Source organism: Rousettus aegyptiacus, unplaced genomic scaffold, assembly GCF_014176215.1.
Source record: "Rousettus aegyptiacus isolate mRouAeg1 unplaced genomic scaffold, mRouAeg1.p scaffold_m13_p_15, whole genome shotgun sequence".
NCBI classification, from domain to species: domain Eukaryota; kingdom Metazoa; phylum Chordata; class Mammalia; order Chiroptera; family Pteropodidae; genus Rousettus; species Rousettus aegyptiacus.
The window spans coordinates 57,223,380-57,247,106 of NW_023416290.1; the positions used below are offsets into that span (position 1 = coordinate 57,223,380).

A 23,727-nucleotide genomic window follows, 5' to 3' on the forward strand; every position below is an offset into this window, starting at 1 on the left:
AGTAACTCGCCCTTGGACTGGGCAAAACTGGCTCGTCTCAAGAAGGAGGGTCTAGATTTTACAGTGCGCAACCTTTCAGCACCTTGCCTCCTGCGAGGCCTCCCACGGCGGCGGGCCTGCTTAAACTCGCCTGCTCCGACGATTGCCACCCCGCGTGTTCGCCTGCGTCGTCCGGAATCTCGTCGCCCCCTCTCCTCGGCTGCCCTCTCCCTCACCTCTCTTGTCATCACAGGTTTACATTTACCACGTTCCTCGACTGTCATTCCCGCAGGCTTTGGAGAAGCGGCTGCTTCGAACCGGAAGTCTGGAATGCATTCTGGACTTGCTCTTGACCGTCAAAGCTCTTCTTTAGTCCCCCATTAGTTAGCGACACATTTTTTCCAGAGCCAGCTTTACACAACCCTGAGGGCAGGGAGCCTCCCGTTCACCCTTCCATCCCGGCCAGAGCTAGCCCGAGGGCCTGGCTCACCGCAGGTTTGGGGACACATGTGCCGAATGGAGCCACTCTGTGCGCACGAAACCGTAGGTCTCATTCAGGTCCGCCAGCGGACGGCCATAGGCAGTACTTCCTCGTTTCTCGCCTCTGGGACCTGAAGAAAGGCAATTCTCACTTTTCAAGAGAAATTGAGGAGTATCACTGAAGCTCCCGGGGGCCGAGTGTGAGTCTGGAGCCGGGCCGAGGTGGAGATGGAGTCCGAGACCTCACAGGTGGCATTGGGGTTGGGCTGGAGGACACATGGCGGGCATCCACGATGGTGAGCGTGGCAGTCAAGAGTGTCACAGGACTGGGGGGACGGGAGCTGCAGAGCTCAGAGAATCCCCCCGGAGGGGCGAGGCGGCCAGCAGAGCCCGGCTCTCTGATGATGCCGATGAAGCTGATGTGTCAAGGGCGGCCAAGGGCAAGAGAAGTCGGGGTTAGTAAGGGCTCTGGAGGGGGATTCTGACCTGGGTTCTTCGCCCCTGGACTTTAATTATCAGGAGGTAGCAGCAAGCCAACCCAGCCACATATGTCAGTATAGGAGATGCCCTTTGAACTCTGACTTTATGAAGAAAACGGTATCTATGAGAGAATGACCACGCTGGCATTCTGCAATGACGTGTGTCTATGGTTTGCTTCACAGATGTTGGGAAATAGATTATAAATGCCACTTGGAACTCCAAAGGCTTTCAGGAACATGGGGATCCATTCTCTCTCTCTCTCCTCTCTCTCTTCTTCACACCTCCGTTGAGGCATAATTGGCATAAAATAAGCTGCACGTATTAACAGCTTATATGTTCTATTATTTGCATAAACTTACAGAACTGTCACCAACTGGGTGAACACACCCGTCACCCCCCAGGGTGTCTTCATGTCCCTTTGTAATTCTTCCCTCACCTCCTCACCATCCACGGACCCGCTTCCAGTTGCCGCGCGTGAGTTCGCATTTCCTAGGATTTTATATGGAGAGAGTCATCGGTATGCTCACGTTCTTTTCTATCTTACCGAGACTCAGCTCTTTTTTCTTGAATAAACGCTTTTTGGATTATGGGAAGAAATGGCATTAAGTTCCAGAATTCTGAAAATTCCTCTTTTATTTTTATTTTTTGCTGGGGCTGTTGCCTTTTGGGGAGCAGGTTTTCGGGGGTCCTGTCTCCGTTTTTTCAGGCGTCAATCCCTCGCCGTACCCCTTCCATGTAATTGCCTAACAGGATTTTCCCAATTGCGTGTGATGTTGACAGGTGTTTCAGACAAACATTTTGTGTTTGATAAGGTTTGGGAAAATATACATGCAAAGACTTAAAAAAAAAAATCTCCTTGTCGCATTTTCTTCCCCAGCTTCGATTCCGGCGCAGCCTGGGTACACCGTGCCAGCCGCCCTGCGGGTCCCACGTCCTGCGGTGGGGCCTCATGCCACTTCCCCGCTTTTGCCCCTCGGCTTCCCCCGAAGCCCCCTAACACCCCTCGGCCTGTGTGACGGTGCCCGAGGATGTGAGAAAGTGAATGCCTTGGGGGAGCAGGGGTGGTGGGTAAATGCAAGCTTCCTGTAGTTGGGACAAATCAGAGGGCATTGTGCCCGACCCTCGTGGGTCCCCCTGGGGCTTGACCCTCCTGTGGCCACAGCGGTAGCTGCCTCAGCCATGCAGCATCTGGAGCTTCCCCTCCTTCCTGCCTCGCCGTTCCTCATCTCCTCCCTCTGGTCAGCTTCCAAATGCACGCCTCAGACCTTCCTTGTAGGAATATCTAAACAGAGATGCCATGGTTTTAGGAAAAGCGGAACGCTTCCTCTTTACTATTCAGATTCTCACTATTTCAGATTATTCCGTCCACCTGTTCAGATTATTACTATCTAAGAGACTGTTCTGGTATGCTTTCAGCCATTGCACCCTTTAACATTTATAATCTTAAGGACATACGCCCCATGGGATACAAACGTGCCTTCAGAAGTGTTGGTTTAACATATACAAATACCTATTAGAACTTCAGATAATTGCGTAGATGTTGACTAATGAGAGGAAGGTTCGTTTGGCATTAAAGATATACAGTCTTCTGAGGCTACAGTAGCAAAGTGCTTTGGGGGTCGGGCACAAATATCATGACATCATGATCCCTCAATACCACGCAAACTTCATGACGTCTAAGCTCACAGTAGCCAAGGCATCATGACTGGCAACGCTGTGGAGGTGAGAGCCTTCTCCATGAGACTGCTCATATTTTATCGAATAGTATTTATTTGATGTTTATTCATATTTCTTTAAGAGTTCATATTTTACTTGATTTCTTATTTGATGCAAATGTGAATTGTCTTCGATGGCAGAATAATAAACATAATTGTGATTTAACTGATTTCAGGTAATAAAATGCTCCCTGTTTTATCACTTAGACTATTTAATTTTGAGGATGCTGGAATTAGGTCCTAATGTTGGCTTGTATGCACGCGTGTGTGAGAAATACAGCGACGACCTGTCAGTAAGTGTCTCCTGGTCTGGGGTATGCCTGTCCCCCCTCCGGGCAAGTTTGGCGATGCCCACTTTCAGGCGATTAGAAGAGCCCCGTGATTCTCAGCCAGTTAGAGACCTCCCCCGGGCTCTGCCATGTCGCTGATAGATGAGGAGCTGTCTTTTTCTTTCGAGTCAGGGGTTGTAAGCAAGGAGGCCTGGGACTGGTGGCTGTTTTGCCTGCCATGCGGAAATAGCTTGACCACAGTAAGAAAATAAAGGGAACTAGAGATGAACGTAAGTGACAGGAAGACAGAGCACTCCTGTCACTACTCGGACCCTTATATATGGCTGTGCCCGACGGCAGCTTTGTCCCAGGAATTGCCCGTCGCGTGAGTCAATAAATTCTCTGTATTGCAACTTGCTAGTTGGTCTTAGAATTCTGTCGCTTGTGACCAAAACTCTTGGCTTCGGGTAGGTTGCAATCTGAAGCGCGTGGTGAATATCGTGCTTGGCCCCGGCTGGTCCCCCCGCTGCCTCTGCCGGGGCAGCGCCTGCGACGTGACCGGCGCTCGCGTGTCTGTTGACTGACTCGCTCTCGCCCACAGCACGGCGCTTCCTAGGAAGCCCTTTGATGTTTCCCATGCGATGTTTCAACTCCAAACTTTGTGGAGTGCGGGGAGAGAGCAGGACAGCAAAGTTTAGAGACCTGGGTCTGGCTGGGCCCTCTTCTGCTTTTGTTCTAAGTGAGACGCTCTCCTTGAAGCCAGCAACAAGTTTGGGTTCTTGGTGCAACGTAAGTTCAGGATTTTAGACATTTTATTTTTAATAGACAGGCCTGGTTGGTTTTTGTTTTTTTTTTTGTAAATGAAAAAAAATCAATAAAGCTTTGGTATGAAAACTTTGCTTTTCATTTTTTTCTTTTAATTTTGGGTACTTTTTTTTTTTTTTTTTGGTCAAGAGTGAAAGTCATTGTGCACTGAAGAAAAATGATGTCCACAGATGAAATATGTTTTCACTGATGTTTTCTGATCAGCTCAATGCATACCAAGTGCTTCTGGGGACTCTGGATCCCCCCAGGACCGGGGCAGGGACGTGGAACTGAATTTGTGCACCTGCTGGCATTTCGTAGACTCTGTGATTGTTTTACAATGTCTGCTGGAAGTCAAAGTCTTCATGGTTTATTGTATTTAGAAATAGAGCTCACTAGATAAATGGAGGCTCTCATCTGGAGGGCAGGGCGTCTCCTCCCAGTCCTGGTCCTTGCCAACTATGACATACATTTGGTGTCAGATCTTGATGGGCGATTTATCACATGTCATCTTGAAAAGATAGGTTCATTGTCTGTAGGACAAAAGCCTAGGTTCCTTAGACCAGCCTTCACAGTACAATCCAATGTGGCATCAACCAAAACCTCTAGGCCAGGAACAGAAGGATCCCGATTTGAGGTCCAGTGAGGCTGCTGACAGGTCACGTGGCCTGGACGGGTCTGGGTCTTCCTGGGTTCGGAGCCTCCGTAAGGCTGGGCCACATCAACTCGAAATTCTTTTCGATTATTTGTTTTTGCTTGAATATTCTTTATTTGTGTCTGAAATGTTCAAACTAACCTCCCACCAATATTTACTGGATGTCTACTATATGCCGGGAAATTAAAATTCATCAATCCTTTGGCTCTTCATATAATTATAAGACTTATTGCGTGTTAGAGGGAAGGTCGCACAGCTGGAACTGGGCAGCACGTGACCACCAGAGTAAAGGTTCAGGAACCTTGGTGCCCTCTTTTGCTCTGTCGCTGTCCGGTATTATGAGTTTTACTATGTGATACTTAATAAGGAAACAGAGGCTGGAAGAACTTGTTGCCATGAGGTAAAAGTTGACTTTAATCTTCATGGAAGGCACCCAGGAAATGTATTCTTTTACTTATTTATTATTTTTTGAAGAGACATAAAACAAATATGTAGGAAGAGTTTGGCTTAGGGAGCATCATCTTGTATTAGCCATAAGGACAGGAATTTTGTCTGAGTTTTATGCGCTCAGTACAGTGAATGAACGGTTTTAAACGGGAATTCAGAAGCCTTAGGCATTGTTTTCATCTCCATCGTTAATTTATTATAATATTTGTTATCACCTTGGTTCATAGAAGAAAAGTCTAGGATCGTAGTTTTCTCACTAGTAAAACGAAATCGTTAGAGACCCTGGTTACACTTTTTAATTCTCAGATTCTGTGAAACAATGGAGACTACTGTATGAGTAAAAGTTACAAACACTGGCTCTGAAAGACTCAGAGATAATACCCGATTCTCTGGAATGCCTCTCTCGTCTGAAGAGGCTGGGGACTAAAGGAAACCGTCAATTAGTTCCACAGCAAAGATGACCCAACGTCCAGATGAAAGGGAAGAGGGCTATGTTCTCCCCACTCGGAAGGTTTTTATTCTGTCGATTAAGGGCCGCTCTTGTATTTTCACATTCTTCCTCCTCCGGCTTCTTCCCCTCAGCCTCTTAATATATTTAAATCACTGCATCTGTAAACTTGATCGTTTAGTTGAGCCCACACTTCCTCTAGTTATGTCTCTTCCCCTTATGGGTTCGTGTCAACCTTTCTTCTCTCTCCTTTACCTGTCACTCACTGTGAAACCTGGGATATGCAGACTTCAGCCCTCACCACTCCGCTGACGGGCACCTGCCATGGTCTCCGAGACTGCCTCTCTTGCTAATTGCAATGGGCCCTTACTGGACTTCTTCCTGGCGTTCAGGAGTGTTGCCTCCTCCTGGGAGTGCTCTGTTCCCTAGGCTTCCATGCTTCTTCCCTTATGATCTCCTGATGGATTTCAGTCCACTGCTCAGGGCTTCCTCGGGAACTCTACTTTCTTGGCCCTTTAAAACCATTCATCGATCCACCCACCCATCTACCCATCTATCCTTCCATCCATCCATCCATCCATCCATCCATCCATCCATCCATCCATCCATCCGTCCATGCATCCAATCATCCAACAAAGTATCTCTGTACCTTTCCCTTGTAGGTAATCAATGGATTTAAAACCTATTTGTAGACTACTTGAGAGTAGAGACCACATCTTTCATTTTGTACTCTTCAAAGTGTCTTGCCTTTGTCCTAACTCCCAAAGTTCTCATTATATAAAAAGAACACATCCTTACCAAGTCTGGAACTTCGACCATTTTCTTTCTAAATAGGATATTGTCTAGCCCGCGCAGGTCACAGATGAGAAAACCGTGGTCCAGACAATGCAGTAAGCCTGCCCAGGCTCCCAGAATGAATTAAGGGCACATCACGGAAGCAGCATCCATTTCTCTAGTCCAGCAGTTCTCCAACCCGGTCTCACATTACATGCCCATGAGGAGCTCTTAAAACACGCTTGTGCCTGGGCCCCACTGCCAGGCGGTGTGATTTAATTGGTCCAGAGAGGGGCTTAGGGATGTGTCTTTAGTGAGCCAACTTGGTGACTTGAGCGCATGAGCTGCTCACTCTGGAGCCTTTCCCTGCTAGGCCTCCTGTGGGTTGGATTATCCACAGGTGTGACTGACATTCAAGGTAGAACTGCTTCAGGCTCTGGTATGAGTCCCCAGTGTGGACCTTCCCCAGCTTCCAATACACAGCGGGAACCTGAAGAAGTTAAAGAGTCACTGAAGGTGAAGGGGGAAGAGTGGGTTTGACAGATTCAAGAAGAGAGGCTGGAGTCTCTCTTGCACATTGTGGCGTTTTGAAGAATGGGACTTACTCCTGACCTTTATGCAGTGCTTTGCTTAATTTAAAGAGAGATTCTTCATAAATCTTCCATGCTTCAGTCAAGTGAGCTTCATGTGATGAGAAACTCTAAGGATTCTGGTGCTTGAAGAATAAACTAAGTTGGCCCACCTGCCCTTCCTCCTTCCCTCCCTCCCTCCCTCCCTCCCTCCCTCCTTCCCTCCTTCCCTCCCTTCTTTCCTTCCTTCTCTCCCTTCTTTCCACCCTCCCTTCCTCCCTCTTTCCTCTCTTCCCTTCCCTTTCCTTTTCCTTCCTATTCCTTCCTTCCTTCCTTCCTTCCTTCCTTCCTTCCTTCCTTCCTTCCTCCCTCCCTCCCTCCCTCCCTCCCTCTTCATCATCAATCAGCCATTGAGTGCCTACAGTGTACCGGAATATCACTCAGATAAAAATGATGGTTACAGAAGAGATCAGTGGATACAGAGATCAGAAGAAACACCAGGTCCTTACCTCAAGAAGCTCTCAAGCCTGAGCACACTGAGAACACTTTTGTGGGAATGACTTGCCAGGGAACGCGAAGATGGTTAAGCAGCTTGGGTGTGATTTCAAAGCAGATCTCTGCTTACGTAGTCACGTAACCATATATTTTTTGTAAAATTCACGAAGTTAAGATCTCTCTGTATTCTTCTTAAAGCAGTCTCCGAAGTCGTGAAGCTTTCGGCTTACAAAGCGCGGACGGCGTCGGTTCCCACGCTGTCTGTCTTCCACCGTTCATTCCCTTCAGCGCTGATGCACACGTGTTCCCTGCCCCTCCCCCCCCGCGCTGGCTGCTTTGAGGTGCGCAGTAGCGAGGCGTGGGCTTGCACACGGGGCCAGCGCGTGAGGCCGGTGGAGCCCGGGGAGACGAGCCAGGGCCTTTTTCTTAGCGTGTTCCTGTCCTCACAGTCCCACACACATTATTAGGATTTTAAGTGCTCCGGGAAGTCAAGAAACCCGATCAATTTGGTGAAAATCTGCATTTCTGGACTTATTTAATCCAGATTCAGGAAAGCCTGGAGCTGGTGTTCTACGAAGTACACGTTGAGGACCGGAGCTGGGAATGCATCTGGTCTGGCTCGGTGGTCCGCCCCGGTGTGTGTGAAAACAGCAGCATTTGCGTTGATCAGGCGGTGATTGCTGCCGAGCCAGTTATGGGTCAGACCCCAGACCAGATGCTGGGGGTTCGACGGTGAGGGGAAACACACATTGTACTTTCAAAAAACTCAAAGACACGCTGAGTAGATGCAAGTGACCAGCTACAATACATGGTGTGAGATAAACGCGTGAGCGTTAGAGACCCCTGTAAAGAAGGGGTAGCATTTGGTCTAAGAAAATATCCTTGAAAGAGTGACAATAGGGTTGAGATGTGAGGAATAAATAGAGGGTTAGTAGATTAGTGTGGGGAGCAGCAAGAGAATCCGAGCTGTGGGGACATAGCGCCCTGTGGTGGAGAAAGTGTGCCATGGTCGAGCACCCAAAGAGGCAGATGGAGACCATCTTGAGGACCATCTTCATTCCACCCTTTGCTTTGTCCTAGAATCTTCTAGATGTTCTCTACCCCCTCCCCGGCACCGTAAGGATGATGTGTTGACTCTGAATCACCTTTATGGGCTGCTGGGTGATATTTTCATGTTACTGCCTGGAAAGCATTTCAGAACTTTAGAGAGGTGTTGTTTCTATGCCAACGGCATTGGGTTCCCAAGGCAAGTACCATATGGTCCTTTGGGAGGCCAAGTGCAAGCTCTACTCTTCACGCCTGATCCAAGGGAGAGAGTTTATTGCCTGCACTTCATTGGAAGAGTGCAAAGCGTTGCTTTTTTTCTTTCCATTTAAAAAATATATAGTAAAAAAAGATGGTAGTGGGAACCGTCCTGCGGAAAGAATGTCGTATGTGACAGGATGTAGCCGACACTACCCTTGGGCATGTAGAAGATGCTCCTGAAACATTGTGGAATGAGATGCCTGTGGGGCACTGAGTTTGGGGTGTCGCCGACCCATCCTCTCCTCGCTCCCAGGAGATGCTGATGCTTTTGGTTACTATGAATGCCTCACCTGGATTTGGCGTTTCCATACATTAATTTTTAATAGATTGTCCCCTTCTCCAGCTGCAAACTCTGCACCTAAAGGCGAGAGAACCCGTCCCATGCCTGGACGGAGTCTGCGGGATAGTGCTGCTGACCCAGAGCTCGGGTGACTGAGACCTTGCCCATCCGAAGGGGGGTCTTGGGGAGGAGCTCTGAAGTGAGACTCTTGTCACATCAGGTCATGCTCTTGTCTTTGTTCGGCTCTCCCAGACGCTGACCCTGTGACCAGAATTTGAGTGCTTGTGGTTTGCTTAAAAAGGATGATTCCAGGAAATACTATCAAAGGAGGGGCAGCATTAGATGAGAGCCACGTTCAGGGTCTCCCAGGTTCCCTGTGTGGAGGCAGTCGCAGGTGTTCAGGAAGAGCAGAGGGCAGAGGTGGCTTCTGAGCCGATATGAGGGTCACCCACAGCGTCTGCCACAAGCTGCTTCCTCACCTGGACTTGCCAGTGGTCCTGGGGAAACAAGAGTGCCCTTAGGAGTCACAGAAATGAGTGGCGATGAAGCTGCGCCCCTTGGGAAGAAGCTGTTTTTGCCAAGAGGGAGGCACTTCCTCTAACGAGGCCGTGGCGGGCAAATGAAGGGCGAATCCCCACCTGGAGTGCGCGCGGTGCCGGGGGAGCATGCCGGCGTGCCGACCCGCTTCCGTTTTCCAGGCCGATGCCACATCATCGCTGTTCACGGTAAGAAGCACCGAGAATTCTTTTCCTTTCTTAAAATCATCCCAACATTCTTTGTCTTACTCTCGCCACTCGACAAGACCTCCGTGGGCTGGAGGTGGGAAATTCTGCGCAGAAGGGCACACGGGGCAAGTGTCGGACAGGAGAGCCATTTTACAGTTTGATCAGGTAGGGGAATGCACTTCCTCCCCCCCCCCCCCCCCCAGACAGAAAGCACTGAATAATCTGGAAGCATCACTCACAGCCATGGTTGAGCTGGAGACAGAGAATTAGTTCTTCCAAACGCTGCTTTTTAGGATCAGAGGTGATTTGTTCTTCGAGGGATTGCTGCAAATAGTTTGGAGATTCTGGCTATTATCATACTGACCTTAACCTGGACAGATACACCTGAGTCTTTATCTAAGGACCTTGGCAGCCGGCTGCTGGAACACGGCAGCAGGGCCGACCCGTGAGCAGGTCAACGTTGTTTTTCACTTCATAACATTAATCACGTCTAATGTCACTTTTCTGGCAAGTCTTCACCGCTACTACCAGAATAAGGTTGTTTCTGAATGGGAGACGACAGGGAACAGGGGTCGCGTCCATCCATTTGCAACTTGACGAACACGATTACGGCGCCTCTCCGCGCCTGCGGTCCGGCCGGGGAAAAACCGCAGACAGGGAGACGCGGACGGCACTGGTCCCACCTCGGGAGACGCGCCACCTGGCAAGGCAGGCGACAGGCGATGGGCCATCCTCGCGAGGAAGCCGATCGCGGGTCCGGGAGAGTTTTGCGCGGTGCGCGACAGACGGAGGGAGGAGGGCGGGGCCTTGGATGGTCCTGGATGGCACCGCTGAAAAAGTGGCCCAGAGAAGGAGTGGCGAGGAGGGGTGACCTGGGGGCTTTGCTCGTGGCTCACGTGGCCTGGACGACTGCGATTCGTGCAGAGGTGGCTGAGAGAAAGCATGGGCTGGGGGTTCGGTTGGAAGGAGGAGACGGGTTCTATTCCATGTTGCCTTTGGGGTGCGCCCGGAACGTCCTTGCAGAACGTCCTTAGAGCAGCGTGAATGTCCATCTGACGACTGAGTGAAATGCGGTTCTTTTATTAGAATAAGGGCCCTAAGCCAGGGAGTGGAAGGGAAGTAAGCAGGAGAACAGAGCCAGGACGTCGCGGGACGTGATGCCCAGGATTCTTTCCTCAGGTGAAGATGGACAGGCACTAACATTCTCCTTGATGCTGTGGTTTTCGGGCGCCGTTTCACTTATATCCCAGGACACTCTGGTGACGGGCAGTGCTGTCCCCATTTCACAGACAAGCGAACAGAGCCCTGGGTGGCTGTGCGGGTGGCCAAGGCAACAGAGCTGCTGGGGAGGAGGGGGTCAGCGTGTGACTTCCTCCTGCCTTCGGGCGTTGAAAGCCATCGGGGAGTGAGAAATGGGAGGCAGAGAGACGGCACTCCGAATGCCAGCTTCGTCACGCATAATGCTGATTGGAGACCGCGGGTTCGGCTGTGGCCACTGTGGATGTCCTGAGACGCCCCCCGCCCCGGCCCCGAACCCCCACGGCTGAATGTATCCCCTACCTTAGGGCCATCGAGTAGCCCTACAGGGGAGGCCGCATGCCTGTAGGCCACCTGGAGGAGGGGCCGGGTGGCTCGAGGCCAGAATGGGCTACTCCTCATACGCCAAAAATCCTTCTTCCAAACTTACCCACCAGAGAAATCCCACCGCCTCACCCCACCCTAGAAGGAACTGTTTCTCCGATGCTTTTCCCTCTCAGAGAGCAGAATGGAAATTTCTTTTCCTGTCGTGGGAAATATAAGTAGTGAAAAGTTGGCAACCTTTTGATGAACCCAAGTCTGGCTGACTCTCGGGTCCATTTTTCTCACCCTGCAGTCGAGGTGACCAGTTAAAAGCACGGGCCTTGGAACACGATTAGACGTTTCTCGGCACACGACTATTTCTCACTCCTACCGGTCCGGGAAGAACCGTCCTGTGGAGTCCCCGCCCCGGGTTCCCATCCCAGCCCCATCCCAGCTCTTCTTGACCAGCCCCTGGCATCATTCTGCCAGCGCCAACCCTGTGCGAGGACAGAGACAAGGCCAGGGGCAGGCCGAGCGTGCGGACTCCTTTTCCCTGAAGCAACGTGTGGGGCAGAGCTTCCTCCCCTCTTGTCAGGAGCAAGACTTCCAGGCCCTATTGTGACTCCACAGGGCAGCAGCTCTGCTCCTTGCATGAAAGTTCTGGAACTTTTCTGTCTTCTACCCACAGGACTGTTGAGACGGAGATGTCATGTAAGGCGAGGAGCCAGGGCTCTGTGTGTTTTGTACCCTAGATCACTGGCTGGGGACATTCCTCTCTCTCTTTGTCTCCAATTCATCTAGTTCTAACTCAACACCATTCAGTTTAACCACATCATCCCGACTTAATTCTTCTCAACTTAACTCCGCCAACTCAATAAACATAATGAACAGGTAGAATCCCCCGGAAGTCATGGAGAAAACTTTATTAATTCATTAATCGGTCAGGCCTTATTGAGCACCTACTGTATGCTAGGTTAAGTGCAATGCTGGGACAAATGTCTGATATGACGGAGGTACTGAGGACATGCATTTGACCCAAACTAGGAGGCTGCCCAGAGGAAATGATGTTTTAATTTGGTTTTAAAGGGCGATTCTTAGTTATCTAGGTATCTAGGGAAGACAGAGACATTCTGGACAGAAGGAAGAACATAGACAAATTCTTAGAGGAGATGAAAGTGTAGGACATTTTAAAATTCCAAGAAGTTCTATGTGACCAAAACGGAATGCAGGGGCGAGAAGGGAGGGGCCTGGTAAGCGGGAGACGACGTCGGGGCGTGGGCCACGCTCAGGCTGCAGGGCGCCCAGTCGGTGCCCCGCTCCGGACTCTGGGCTTGACCTTGAAGGGCGGACCCTCTGAAACCAAGCCCTCGTCTCTCCCTCGCGGGCGGCGTCTCCTGGTAACTCACTAAACCTGACAGTCCTTGTCTCCGCGTTGGCCGGGCACCGAAGTCCTCCCTGGCGGTCTGTGTCCTCCACCTCTCCCCTTGCCATACCTTTAGGTGACTTCCTAATTTCCACCTTTCCAGACCGAGCGCGTCTTCCCAGACATCCAAACAGGTGACACAGCCTCATCCTTGTCTGGACTCAGAGCCATTCGGGATCACTGGTATTTTGTGTTCGATGGCACGAGGCTATGGCTGCGCCTCAGCCTTCTTGTGTACCCACGCCGCGCAGAACAGATATTTACAATTTAACAGAAACAGAACTCCCCCTTCTCCTATTTTTTTGGTGTGTTCAACCATTCTAGTGGAGAGGAGAAATTTGGCAGGGATCTGCCGCGTGTAATGAAGTCCAAAACAGCACAAATGCCAGTGCTTGGCACTGCATTCGAAGTCACCTGGGGCCCCTCCCCCTGTTTCCAGAGGAGTGAAGCCATTTACAGAAGGCGCAGAGCCAGGAGCAGATGAGGGGTCACCTACGGCCTGGACGCGGGCTCCTTCATGCCCCGCGAGGCGGGCTCCCGCGTTTGTGGCCAGATCAGCGAGGACCATCAGACAGTCCCTGTGGCTGACATCGCTGCACCAGAGACTCCCAGCACCCCGGGTCGCCCCACCCCGAGTAACATCTAATTATGCATTTCCATGGTTACTTTCAGAGGTAATAATGAGTCCCCAGCCCCCTAAACCATCACTGGGACTATAGGAAGCATGTTGAAGAGAGAGCAAAACAAAACCACACAATTACCATATTCAAGCAAATAATCAGAGGCGAAATTGGCTACTGAGGCATATTATCTCTCACTAATTATCATTTTAGACGATGAAAAACTCGCAGCGAATGGTGCTTTCTCCACCCCGCGCCGCGCGGAGCGCCCCTCTTCCCGACTCCAGGAACCAAGGGCCTAATTATTTGCACTTAATAACTCAACCCCGTCTCCTTGGCACGAATTCCATTTGCTGCTGGAAGCGGGGGCCACACTTCTCACAGAAAGTGCAGTTGTTAAAAATAAAACCCTCGCTTTCCCTGCCTCCTCATCCTACTCCCTAGCATGAAGAATGACTATGATTAACAAGAGCCCAATTAGCAGCCGTGGCTCAGACTCCTTCAGCTCCCAAACCTGGCAGGCCAGCCCCCCCCCCCCTCGCCGGGAGGGGGCTGTCCATCCCGGAGGAGGCGAGTTCAGACACACACTTCGAATCACGTGGGGCTCGGTAAAACTTTGTCCTCTCCCACGGTAGGCCTTTCCAGAGGGCATTTAAATAAGTACTGGAGTACCAAGTGCTAATTACTTACGCAGGTAATAAACTCGCGCCTCCCCTAAATGTTCTGAGTTGTTATTCAGATGGAAAAGAGGTCAGCTTAACTCGGTTGGTTCAGGGTCTTACTGATTGCCAGAGCACGTGTGAGCGCCTGTCTTGGGGTAAGCATCGTGCTAGGTGGTGGCTTTATGGAGATGCATCTACGATAGTGTCTGTGTGTCAAGGGGTCATGGGGGAGCACCTGCGGTGAACACGAGCGCGTGCCCGCCGTCGGCGCAGACGAGGGTCTGCTCCTGAACTCTGCAGAATCAGTCCGCTGCCCTGGGCCCGCCCCCGGAAACGAGGTCTGGCTTTGACAGAGGAAGGGCCGGAATGCCGCCGGTGGATGGACGTCGGCAGCGGGAGCGCAACCGCGAGGCGCCAACGACTCTCGGGGCGGCAGTTTGCGGCCGGGCCCAGAGCTCTCCAGCTTCGTTTGCTGTGTAAGTCCACAGCCGCTGTCTGCTGTGGCCAGACAGTCCATGTTCCCCGAACGCGGGGCACCTGCACGCCTTTGTCCTCGCCGCTCCCGTCACGGCCACGCCCTTCTTCCTTTTCTGTGTCTGTGGAATCCCGAACCGTCTTCCGAGGCCCGTTCGAAGTGGCGTGCCGCCGTGGGAGGGTCTGGAATTTGGCGAAAAGCGCCGTCTCCGGTATTGGCATCGTGCTAGGTGGTGGCTTTATGGAGATGCATCTACGATAATGTAGATGCAGTGACTGGCTAGCTGTCTCTTCCCTCTGAGCTCGGTTTCTCCTGTACGGAGACATAAATGATGCTCGCTGCCTCAAGGGGCTGTTCCAGGGTTATGCGAGCCGACTCGGGAGACTCAGGAGACGAGGCGGGGGTGAGTACCCACGGGGCACATTGCCTCTCCGCCTCTAGAATCACGTCGCGGTAAATTAGAATAAGGAAACACACAAGGGCTCTATTTCTACAAAAAAGAAGATATGAACCGTCTTCTGTGGTCCAAACCCCAAGCCAGCAGCGGTAAGAGGAGGTTCCATTAAGGTGCTGAGTGTCCAGGTATGACTATAAAACCACGGCACGTGCGGAGAGAACCAGTCCGGTCCAGCCCAGTGCGACAGTGTCTACGTGAGCAGCGTGAGGGCAGGGGTCACGCTCAGTGACCGGCATGGTCATAAATGACTGAACCGAATGAGAAAACAAATATACACTATTTCAGCACCCCTCCCACACACACACACAGCCACCAGGCCAAAGTGAGAGCTCAGGAAATTACTACATATTTGAATTAATGAAGAAATGATTTGCACTCCATCATAGGCAATTTATGATTTAGAGCGATACGCAGAGCATTTGGGATCAGAGAGCATTGGGCTTTACTGTAGACGTGCCCACTATTTATTCTCTGCGTGACCTTCGGTAAGCTACATAACGGTTATATCCAACACTTGGAAGAGCAGAGGCCACACAAGAGTGGCTCCCCCGTCTCTCTCCCTCCCCTCTTCTTCCCCCTCCCTCTCTCCCCTTTGTCTCCCCTCCCCAGCCCCTTCTCCCTCTCCCTCCCCCTCTCCCACCCTCTCCACCTGCAGATAGCTAATTAAATTCACGCAGGGCCTTCAGGGAGGAGGCCATGCTCGACTCGGGTTTCAGAGGTTGAGTAGGAGTTCACCAGAAGTTAACGTTGTTCCTTGGGGAACAGGGACGTGCGTGCTGATTAGATGGAGCTGGTCGAGTGGGGGGAGGGAGGAGGGTGGGTTGAAGGTTTGAGGGCGATTGGCGAGGAGGCAAGAAACAGAAATGGAGTGAGACTAGTCTCATAAGGCACCGAGGGGCCTTGATTCGGATCGGCTAAGGAAGGAGTTATTTAGCGAGGCCCTGTTTATCGCGGGCAGCGTCCTAGACGCCAGACAGTGCTCGGCGAGGAGCACGTGGCCCCTGAGCTTGGAGCGCTCGGTCGCACTGGGAACAGGAGCGTGAACGGCAGCTTTGGTGTACTGAGGCAGGCGCTGAAAGGTGGCAGATGCGGACAGCTGGGCAACCGGGCACGGTTCTCACCGCCGCTCTGCAACGCAGCTACAGCCGCGATCCCGCGACACGGGCGGCGACGCCGAGCTTCGCGCGCCGGCCAAGCCTGAGCTCGGTCCAGCGCACGAGGCGTGGCGGCCGCGTGCCAAGCTGGCCGCGCCTCGGCTGGGGCCGCCTCTCGCTGGCTTCGGGGCCACAGAGGTGGCAACTCGCCCCCATCACCCCTCCTGTGGTCCTCGCTGTCAGGGGAGGGGGCGCCCCTCCTGAGCGGGTCTCTGCAAGTCCTGCTGTGCCCAGGCCTGGGCGCCTTTTTACCTTCCGTCTCCGCCCGCGACATGCCGCCCAGGCGGTTGCTTAGCAACCTCTCCAGCGAGGCTGCGCATCCTGGCTTCAACCGCTGTTCTGTGCGGGGAGAGGTTTCTCCTTCCTTCTCTCTCCTGCGTTTCAGCAAAGAGACAACCTAAAATAGGACATTTTTTTTTTCTTTTCTTTTTCTTTCTTTCTTTCTTTCTTTTTTTTTTTTTTGACAGACAACTTCTGTGTAAATGTTGAAATCTGTGTTGTCTGTCAGGAGCACTCCATCTGAAAACTTTGCTGAAGAGAATGTATATTTAGTAACGGGTGACAAAGGGAAGGAGACTTTGAGATGTCAATCATTCCGGCTGGTTAATGCAAACGCCGGGTATTTAAATCAAGTGGCTTGGGGACATGAGGAGGAAAGGGAGAGATGGGCTTAGCACCGGACCTGGTATTTGAAACGGTGCAGGGATCTGTTTTGTTTGATTGCGTCCGTCGCTAAGGATGTCCACAGTGTCGGCCTAACCCCTGGAGCATCTGTGAGAGCATCTTGGCTGCCAAATCAGTGCTCGCTCTGAATTCTTGCGGGAAAAGGTGCTGGATTTATAGGCAAAGAGGCTTAAAACGGTGGGTTTTCATATTAGGGCACTCGTTTGTTAAAATATCACAGGTTTCTGAATGAGTTGGTAAATAGCCTGCCCCTCCCACCCCCCGTCCTTAAGGCCCTTCCAGACTCTTCTTAGGACCCCTGTGACCTCCCTTCTGCTCCCTGCCCCTGCCCGACACAGCCTGGGCCCCCAGGACCCTGCTCCAGTGGGCTTTTCTGCGGTCAGCACCGAGCTGTTCTGCTTGTGCAGTAGGCCACCCCCACCCTATAACCCTACAGTACTAGTTCTTGACCGGGGCACTTTTGTTCCTAGGGGAGATTTGGCAATGTGTGAGATATTTTTGGTTTTCATAACTATGGGGTGGGGGGTGGGGCTTGCTGCTGGCTTCCTGGGATGCCGCTAAACACCCTAAAATTCACAGGGTACCTTCCCAGAATGAAGAATGATGTGGAGCCAAATGTCGGCAGTCCTGCGGTTGATGAGCCCACTGTGCAGTGGTCACCTGAGGGAGACACCTGGCCGAGGCACCCTGGCCTCTTCAGGCCTCACAGACTAGGCTGCTTGTCCATCATCCTTTAACACATCAATGGCTGAATAAAGACGAAGGCACCTCACGACCAAGGCGACATTTTCCTCTCTGGTCTCAAACACTAAGACTGGACACACTTCCTTCCAACAGCTTGGTTGGTACATCATCTTACGTCAGATTCATTCTGAGGATCAACTCTCTGAAATAGCAGCGATGAGACTATGAGGATTGGATGAATTGTCAGTGAGCAAGAACTGGGCTGAAGGTTAGTGTCTTGACTGGCCTCCCGGGCACCGTTCTGTAGTTGGTCTGCAGTTCGCTGGTGCCCATAGCAGCCCATTGCGTCCCTTGGGTGGGCTCCCTAGTTCCCAGCACCCTCCCTGTTTCAGCCTCAGCTCACTCTGATCTTGGAGTGATCGCGTAGTTGGCCGTTTAGCGGATGCCTTTAGGATGTGGCGAAATAGACCCACGCGAATGAGCGTTTCCAGTCTCGTGAAGTGCGTTCCGTAGTGGGCCCCCCAAAGACATGTCCAAGTTTAAGTCTCTAGTAACAGTGACTTTGACCTTATTTGGTAAAAGGGTCTTTGTGGAGGTCATTAAGTTAGGGACCTCAATATGAGATCATCTTGTTGGATCATCTAAATCCAACAACATATGTCCGTAGAAGGGGAAGGCAAGGAGAGACTGGGCACATGGACACAGCACAGAGAGGGAAATTGAGGCAGAGATTGAAGAGATGTGTCTATCAGCCACTGGGAGAGAGTGACGGTTAATTTCCTATGTCAACTTGACTTGGCTCTGGGGTCAGGTATCTGGCTAGCCATTATCTCTGGGTTTGTCCCTCAAGACATTTCTGGGAGAGATTAGCATTTGCATCCGTGGACTCGGTGATGTGGGCTGCGCTCCCCGAGGTGGTGGGCACATCTAGCCCACCGAGGGGCTGGATATTACGACAGGCAGGAGGAGGAGGGATTCGCCCCTCTGCCTGACTGCCGAACTGGGACACTGGCCTCTTCTGCCTCCTGGGACTATTCCCAGTGCAGCCCGCCCCTGGAGTTCCCTTCGCGCCCCTCGCAGCTAGTGAAAGTCCTCAGTTCAAATGCCCCCTTCCCCTCTACCTGTCCCCTGCAATCAACCCTTTCATTTCCTCACTACCTCTTCTGAGCCGCGCCTCAGCGAAAGCCCTTCTCACCTGCCCTTTAGAGCCGGCTTCCGGGGTGCCGAAAGGCCTGGTGAATAACCGCTGCTGGCAACCTGAGCTTTGAACCAACTGGAACCTTCTGAGGAGAAGGCATTTGGAGACCAATATGTCTCCTATGTGTAACTCCGAGACGAAAGAAAGTGGCTCGTACCTGCATCTGTGGGCCAGGAACCTTCCTAACTCGGAGTCCCAGAATCAGGCGAACACACCTGGACTCTGGGGACGCCTCTTCATCCATCCTGGAGGCCCACACCTGGTCCTGGGAGCAATAAGACAGAATTAATGCCCCCTGCAGGCATCTCGCTCCCCTCAAAGGAGACCAGTGACAGCCGAGCTCCTCAGACCCAAACCATTCGGAACCCGTCCCACTGGTGCTGAGCGGGATGGGGTGGGATCAGCGAGAAGTGGGCGTGCTGAGCACCTGGGCCTCGCCACGAGGGCCCCACGCCAAGCCAGGGGAAGGGGCGGCGCCCGCCGACGGAGCCCGGGCATGTCTGTCAGCAGACTCTGGAGTGGGTACAAGAACGTCGGCCGCACAACCGGGGCATGAAAAAAGACCTTCAATGTCCTTGCCACAAAAAAGGAGTGATAACCAACATTTTGACATACGGAAGTTCTAGCTTTTGATAAAGCGTAATTTATCTAATTTTCCTTCGGTCTCTTGTGATTTTGGCGTCCTATCAAAGAGACCGTTGCCTAATCTAATCTAACATTATGAAGATTTACGCCTATGTTTTCTTCTAAGATTTTTATAGTTTTAGGCATTATATTTAAACCCTTGATCCATTCCGAGTTAATTTTCATATATATGTTGTGAGGTGAGAACCCACCTTTATTCTTTGCATGTCGGTACCCACTTGTTTCGGCATCATTTGTTGAAAAGTCTATTCTTTCTCTGTGGAATGATCTTGGCACTCTAGTTGACTAAGGAATAAACACATTTTTCAATTGGGTTAAGTACTGAAAAAAAATGACTAAGCTATCTATCTTTACTCTAATCCAAAAGAGTCAAGTTGTCATCATTATCTCTATTTTAAAGTTAAAGAAAATGCAGCTAGGCAGGTTAAGCTATTTGCTCTGAATTCACATGGTTGGTTAGAGACAGAATTGGGATGAAAGTCTGGTTCCCCTGATTCCTAATTTGTTATTCTTTTATATGAGTTACATCCATCTAGATCAAAGACTATTTTATTGTAAACCAGTATGCATTATATAAATTATAAATATAAAAAAAATATTTTAAATGGATAGAGAAAACTCTAAGAAATAATCTACAGCCCAGGAGAATTGAGACTATTCTTTCGATTACAAATTAATTATAAAACTGGAGCTATTTCTAAGACTCTTTCATAAATTAACTCATCTTGTCCTCACCGAAGTCCACCCGCCTACAGATCACGACACGTTGTCCCTTATCAGCCTTTGTTAAAAAACGAAGGTGATATTGTGACTTCTATCCATTTGACTGCTTATTTGTCTCTTAATTTGTTCTTAAACTGGGTGGGGAGTTGAAGAGCTACTTATTTGGGCCACTTTAAACTTCAGCATCATTTAGCTTCATAATAATAATAGTAAATGTGATTACTTTGCATCTCAGTGTTTCTCAGAGGCTGATACCTTGAGACACCTGTACCAGCGTTGCATGTAGGGAAAAGAGATGCTCACTGACCTGCAGATTCCTGGGCGTCCTTCTGGAGCTAGTCAGAACTTCTGGAAGGGGGACGTGGCCCAGAATTTTTCATTTTCAAAAATGACCCCAGAGTCTGAGAGCCACTGTATTTTCTTATTTAATTTCCACTAGAATCACACAAAGAATACATATACGCATTATATGTACTTTTTTCTTTTATAGCTGAAGGACCTCAGGCTTAGAGATGAAAATTAATAATTAACTGCCCAAGGCCACACAGCCACTAAGTGGCAGGATCTCGACACCCGCATCTCCTGCTAAATTAGTTGCCCTGCTCTCTTCAGATTTGAGCTGCTCTGTGTCCTTAGCACTGGGTATCGCTCTGAGGCCTAGAAGGCGTATTAAAATATAATTTCCGAACTCACATTAGTTGTAATTTCATCAGAAACATTAGAGGCACTTGGATGAAAGGGGAGCAAAGGATTTGGGGTGCGGGCACATAGTCAAAGACAAGAGGCATCGGTAGGCGTTACAGGAGTTTGGAGAAGGGAGAGAGCTGATGTGGGCTCACCTGGAAAAAATCCACGGAGAAAGCAGGATTTCAGACTGAGGCAGATGGACACAGGTGAGCGGGAGTTGAGAAGAATGTTCCAGGTGGGGCTCGGCCTGGAGGGGGGCATTCTCTGCATCCGAGAGCCCTGCCGGCTCCAGCTCCATCCGTCACATAGCTGGCAGGCCGTAATGACTCGGGTCTGGCTTATTAAGCACATTTGAAAATTGGGTGAATTGCTTGATTTGGTAAAAAAATTACATGGTACATTTAATCAGGCCTCCTTTAAGGAACAAATGTCATTAAACACCACTTAATTAGCTGCCCCTGCAGCCTGACTGGGTGAAAATTATATCCTTGACAAACTACAAAACATTTTTAAGGTCAAATATGGAGAACAAAAATACCACCGCATGCCCTCGGGTAATAGGCCCATAAAAGCTTGCCTCATTTCCATTCATTGAAAAAATTCATTCTGGATTGCAGCTAATCAGAAAGTGATGGGCTTTCTTTGGAGCAGAATCTTAAGACCCAGGGCATGTTGGTCTTTATGCTGAAGGAGTGAACGGTAAAGGAGCCAGAGGAACAGACACACGCACGTGCGGTGATACATGTTTACGAGCCTGCTGACTTGCCACGGGAATAAAGCGTGTCCTGGCGCGGCTACCCCGGGGTGCTGTGGGACAGAGCATCCTGTCCCAGGGCTACGCCGGGACAGAGAAAGCGAAACAAGAGAACGGGGAAGGGATGAGCGGACGGATGAGTTTGCTGGATTCAAAAGAAAAACTCCGGTGTAATGTGCGCTACCTGCACAGGGGAGCTCACGTCTCGAGTGCGCAGGTTCACACGTCTTCGCCTGAACTCGCCCGTCGCCAGCACGGCGGGATCGGGGAGCCACACCCCATCGTCCTTTCTTGCCGTCGCTTCCTGCCGTCTCCACCCCCCGGGCCGTGGTCCCGCCTCCTCGCCGTGGAGGCGGTTTCCGCCCCGTCTGCGCACCCGGCTCCTTCCCTTCGGCGGCCTGCGGGGTTCGCGCACGTCGCCCTCTTCGCTCCTGGTGTTGCATCGCGTTCCACGGACGTGCTACGGTTTACTTGCGTATGTTTGGGTCACGGACATTTGGGCGGTTTTTCATTTCGGGGTGCTATGAGCACCGCTGCCATGAACATGCCTTTCGCTGAGCACCCGCCGGCGTACATGGGTCTGCCCAGGCGCGGGACCCCGGGCCCGCACGCGCATGCGTGGCTGGGCTGGGCGAGCCTTCCTGCCTTGATCGACTGATCTATCATCTATCGATCAATCTATCATCTATCATCTCTCCATCTGTCCATCTGTGTCTATCATTTATCTATCTATCCATCTATCCATCTATCCATCCATTTATCTACCTACCTGCCTTAGCGGAAAGAACATTAATATATATTAACAATAATATGCATTATATGTGATAGATATCATATAATACTGTGCATATATGTATATGTAATATATACATGCATGTACATATGTGTATAATATATAATATATAACCTATAATATGTATGTGAAACCCGTCTGTCCTTTATCCCCTTAGGCCGTCGGCCCTTTGCGTGCAGGAACTTCTGGCTCATCTCTCCTTCTGTCCCAGGGACGACCGAACTGCTTGGCACCAAGGAATCCCAATATGTGTATTTGTTCAACGAAGGAATGAATGCTGAGCACAAGTGACCTGGATTCGGGTCACTGAGCCTTTCCGGGTCTCGGTTTCTTCCTCCGTCCAGTGGGGGAGCTCCGCTCGGAGCGGGATGCCGCCTGGATGAGGCGCCTTCTCCTCCACGATCTCACACCGCAGCAGCCTCACCCGGCCTGACCTTTAGAGTGTGGGGTCCGCAGTTCTCGTCTTCCTTCCGACTCCTTGTTAGAGACAGTGTGTACTTAACCTAGATTAGGCTTCGGACATGATCTGCCCCCGACAGAGCAAGGACTCTAATTGCAATCAGCAGAATAGAGCCGTAATTAAATGCCTGCAAACCGTCACGGTGGTGGAAAATGCCTGTTCCATCTCTGCTGGTCACCGCTGTCCTCACTCTGCCCCCATTCCCCCCGCAGAGGTCCCCACGAGCATTTCCCCATGCTTCACTTCATTTTTAAGTGCTGATTAAATATAGTCTTCTCCACATTTAAGATATACGTTTAAGATGATCCAGATGATGTAAACCGGTAAACACGATTTGAACAGTTTCTCGCTTTTTTTAAAAATCAAGATTTCAAATAATTTGTTCACATATTTGATCCCCCTGCCCTGTTTAAAAAAGTGAGGGAGATAGGGCTTCAGTGGCAAATTTGTAGTATGAGTTAGATCACAGAACAGATGGATTTAGGGTCCTCGTAGAACGATTTTCAACAACCTCATGCCTTCGGAGGCCAACTGTGCACCCCTGGGTGAGTTGGCGCCTTCTCCGGGCCTTCAATTCCTTGTCTACACAATGGGGCTTTTAGGTAAAATTACCGCCAGTCTTTACATTATTCCCCCAAATTATCTTTAAAAGGAATTTCTGGCGAAGTGGGTGGCAGGATGATTGCATTACTGTTTCTGATTCTTCTCCCCTTCCTGTGTCGTTTGCCTGAGGACCTCGCGCTTGCATCCACGTGGCCTCGTGACTCACCTGGGCCCCGGGATGTGGGTGGGTGGACCGCGTCCGAGCTCCGAGCGCAGACGGCGCGAAGCATTGCCAGTTTCCACCCCCCCTTCCTGTGCTTCCAGTCTCCCCGTGACAAGAACACGCTCTTGGCCGTGGGCCCCGCCCTCTCGGTCTGGATGTCAGAATGAACACATTTACGGCAGAGCATTCCCAACCAGCCCGCTGACCCGCGGGCCTGAGGATAAAGGCTCACCGTTGTACCGCCGACTGATGCACACAATGAGGGGACATTGTTTAGTCAACAACAGGAACAATGACAAAACATACCTTCGCCTTGGGTGTCTGCTCTCGATCTATGAGATGAGGAGGATGCCATCATCGTAAGAAAGTGGAAACCTGTCGCAGGAGACGATACACATTGGTTAGCATTCTGTGCTACGATCCTTGTTGAGCCATTTACATCCATTACTTCACTATCCTTAATAACAACCTCATCGCCACTTCCAGAGGATAAAAATGATGCTCAAAGAAGCCGAGAGGCTTGCTCGAAGTTAAGTAATGAACAGGTCGGGGGGCGA

The 23,727-nt window shown here is 50.8% G+C and overlaps 1 long non-coding RNA gene across 1 annotated transcript in view; it reads left to right on the forward strand.

The window, feature by feature from the left end:
* LOC107511322 overlaps positions 1-22,022 on the forward strand; it is a 49,215-nt gene extending 27,193 nt beyond the window's left edge. Inside the window, exon 3 of the long non-coding RNA XR_001597047.2 lies at positions 17,040-22,022. This is a non-coding gene — a long non-coding RNA (uncharacterized LOC107511322). The remainder of the gene's footprint in view (positions 1-17,039) is intronic.
* Positions 22,023-23,727: the final 1,705 nt, after the last annotated feature.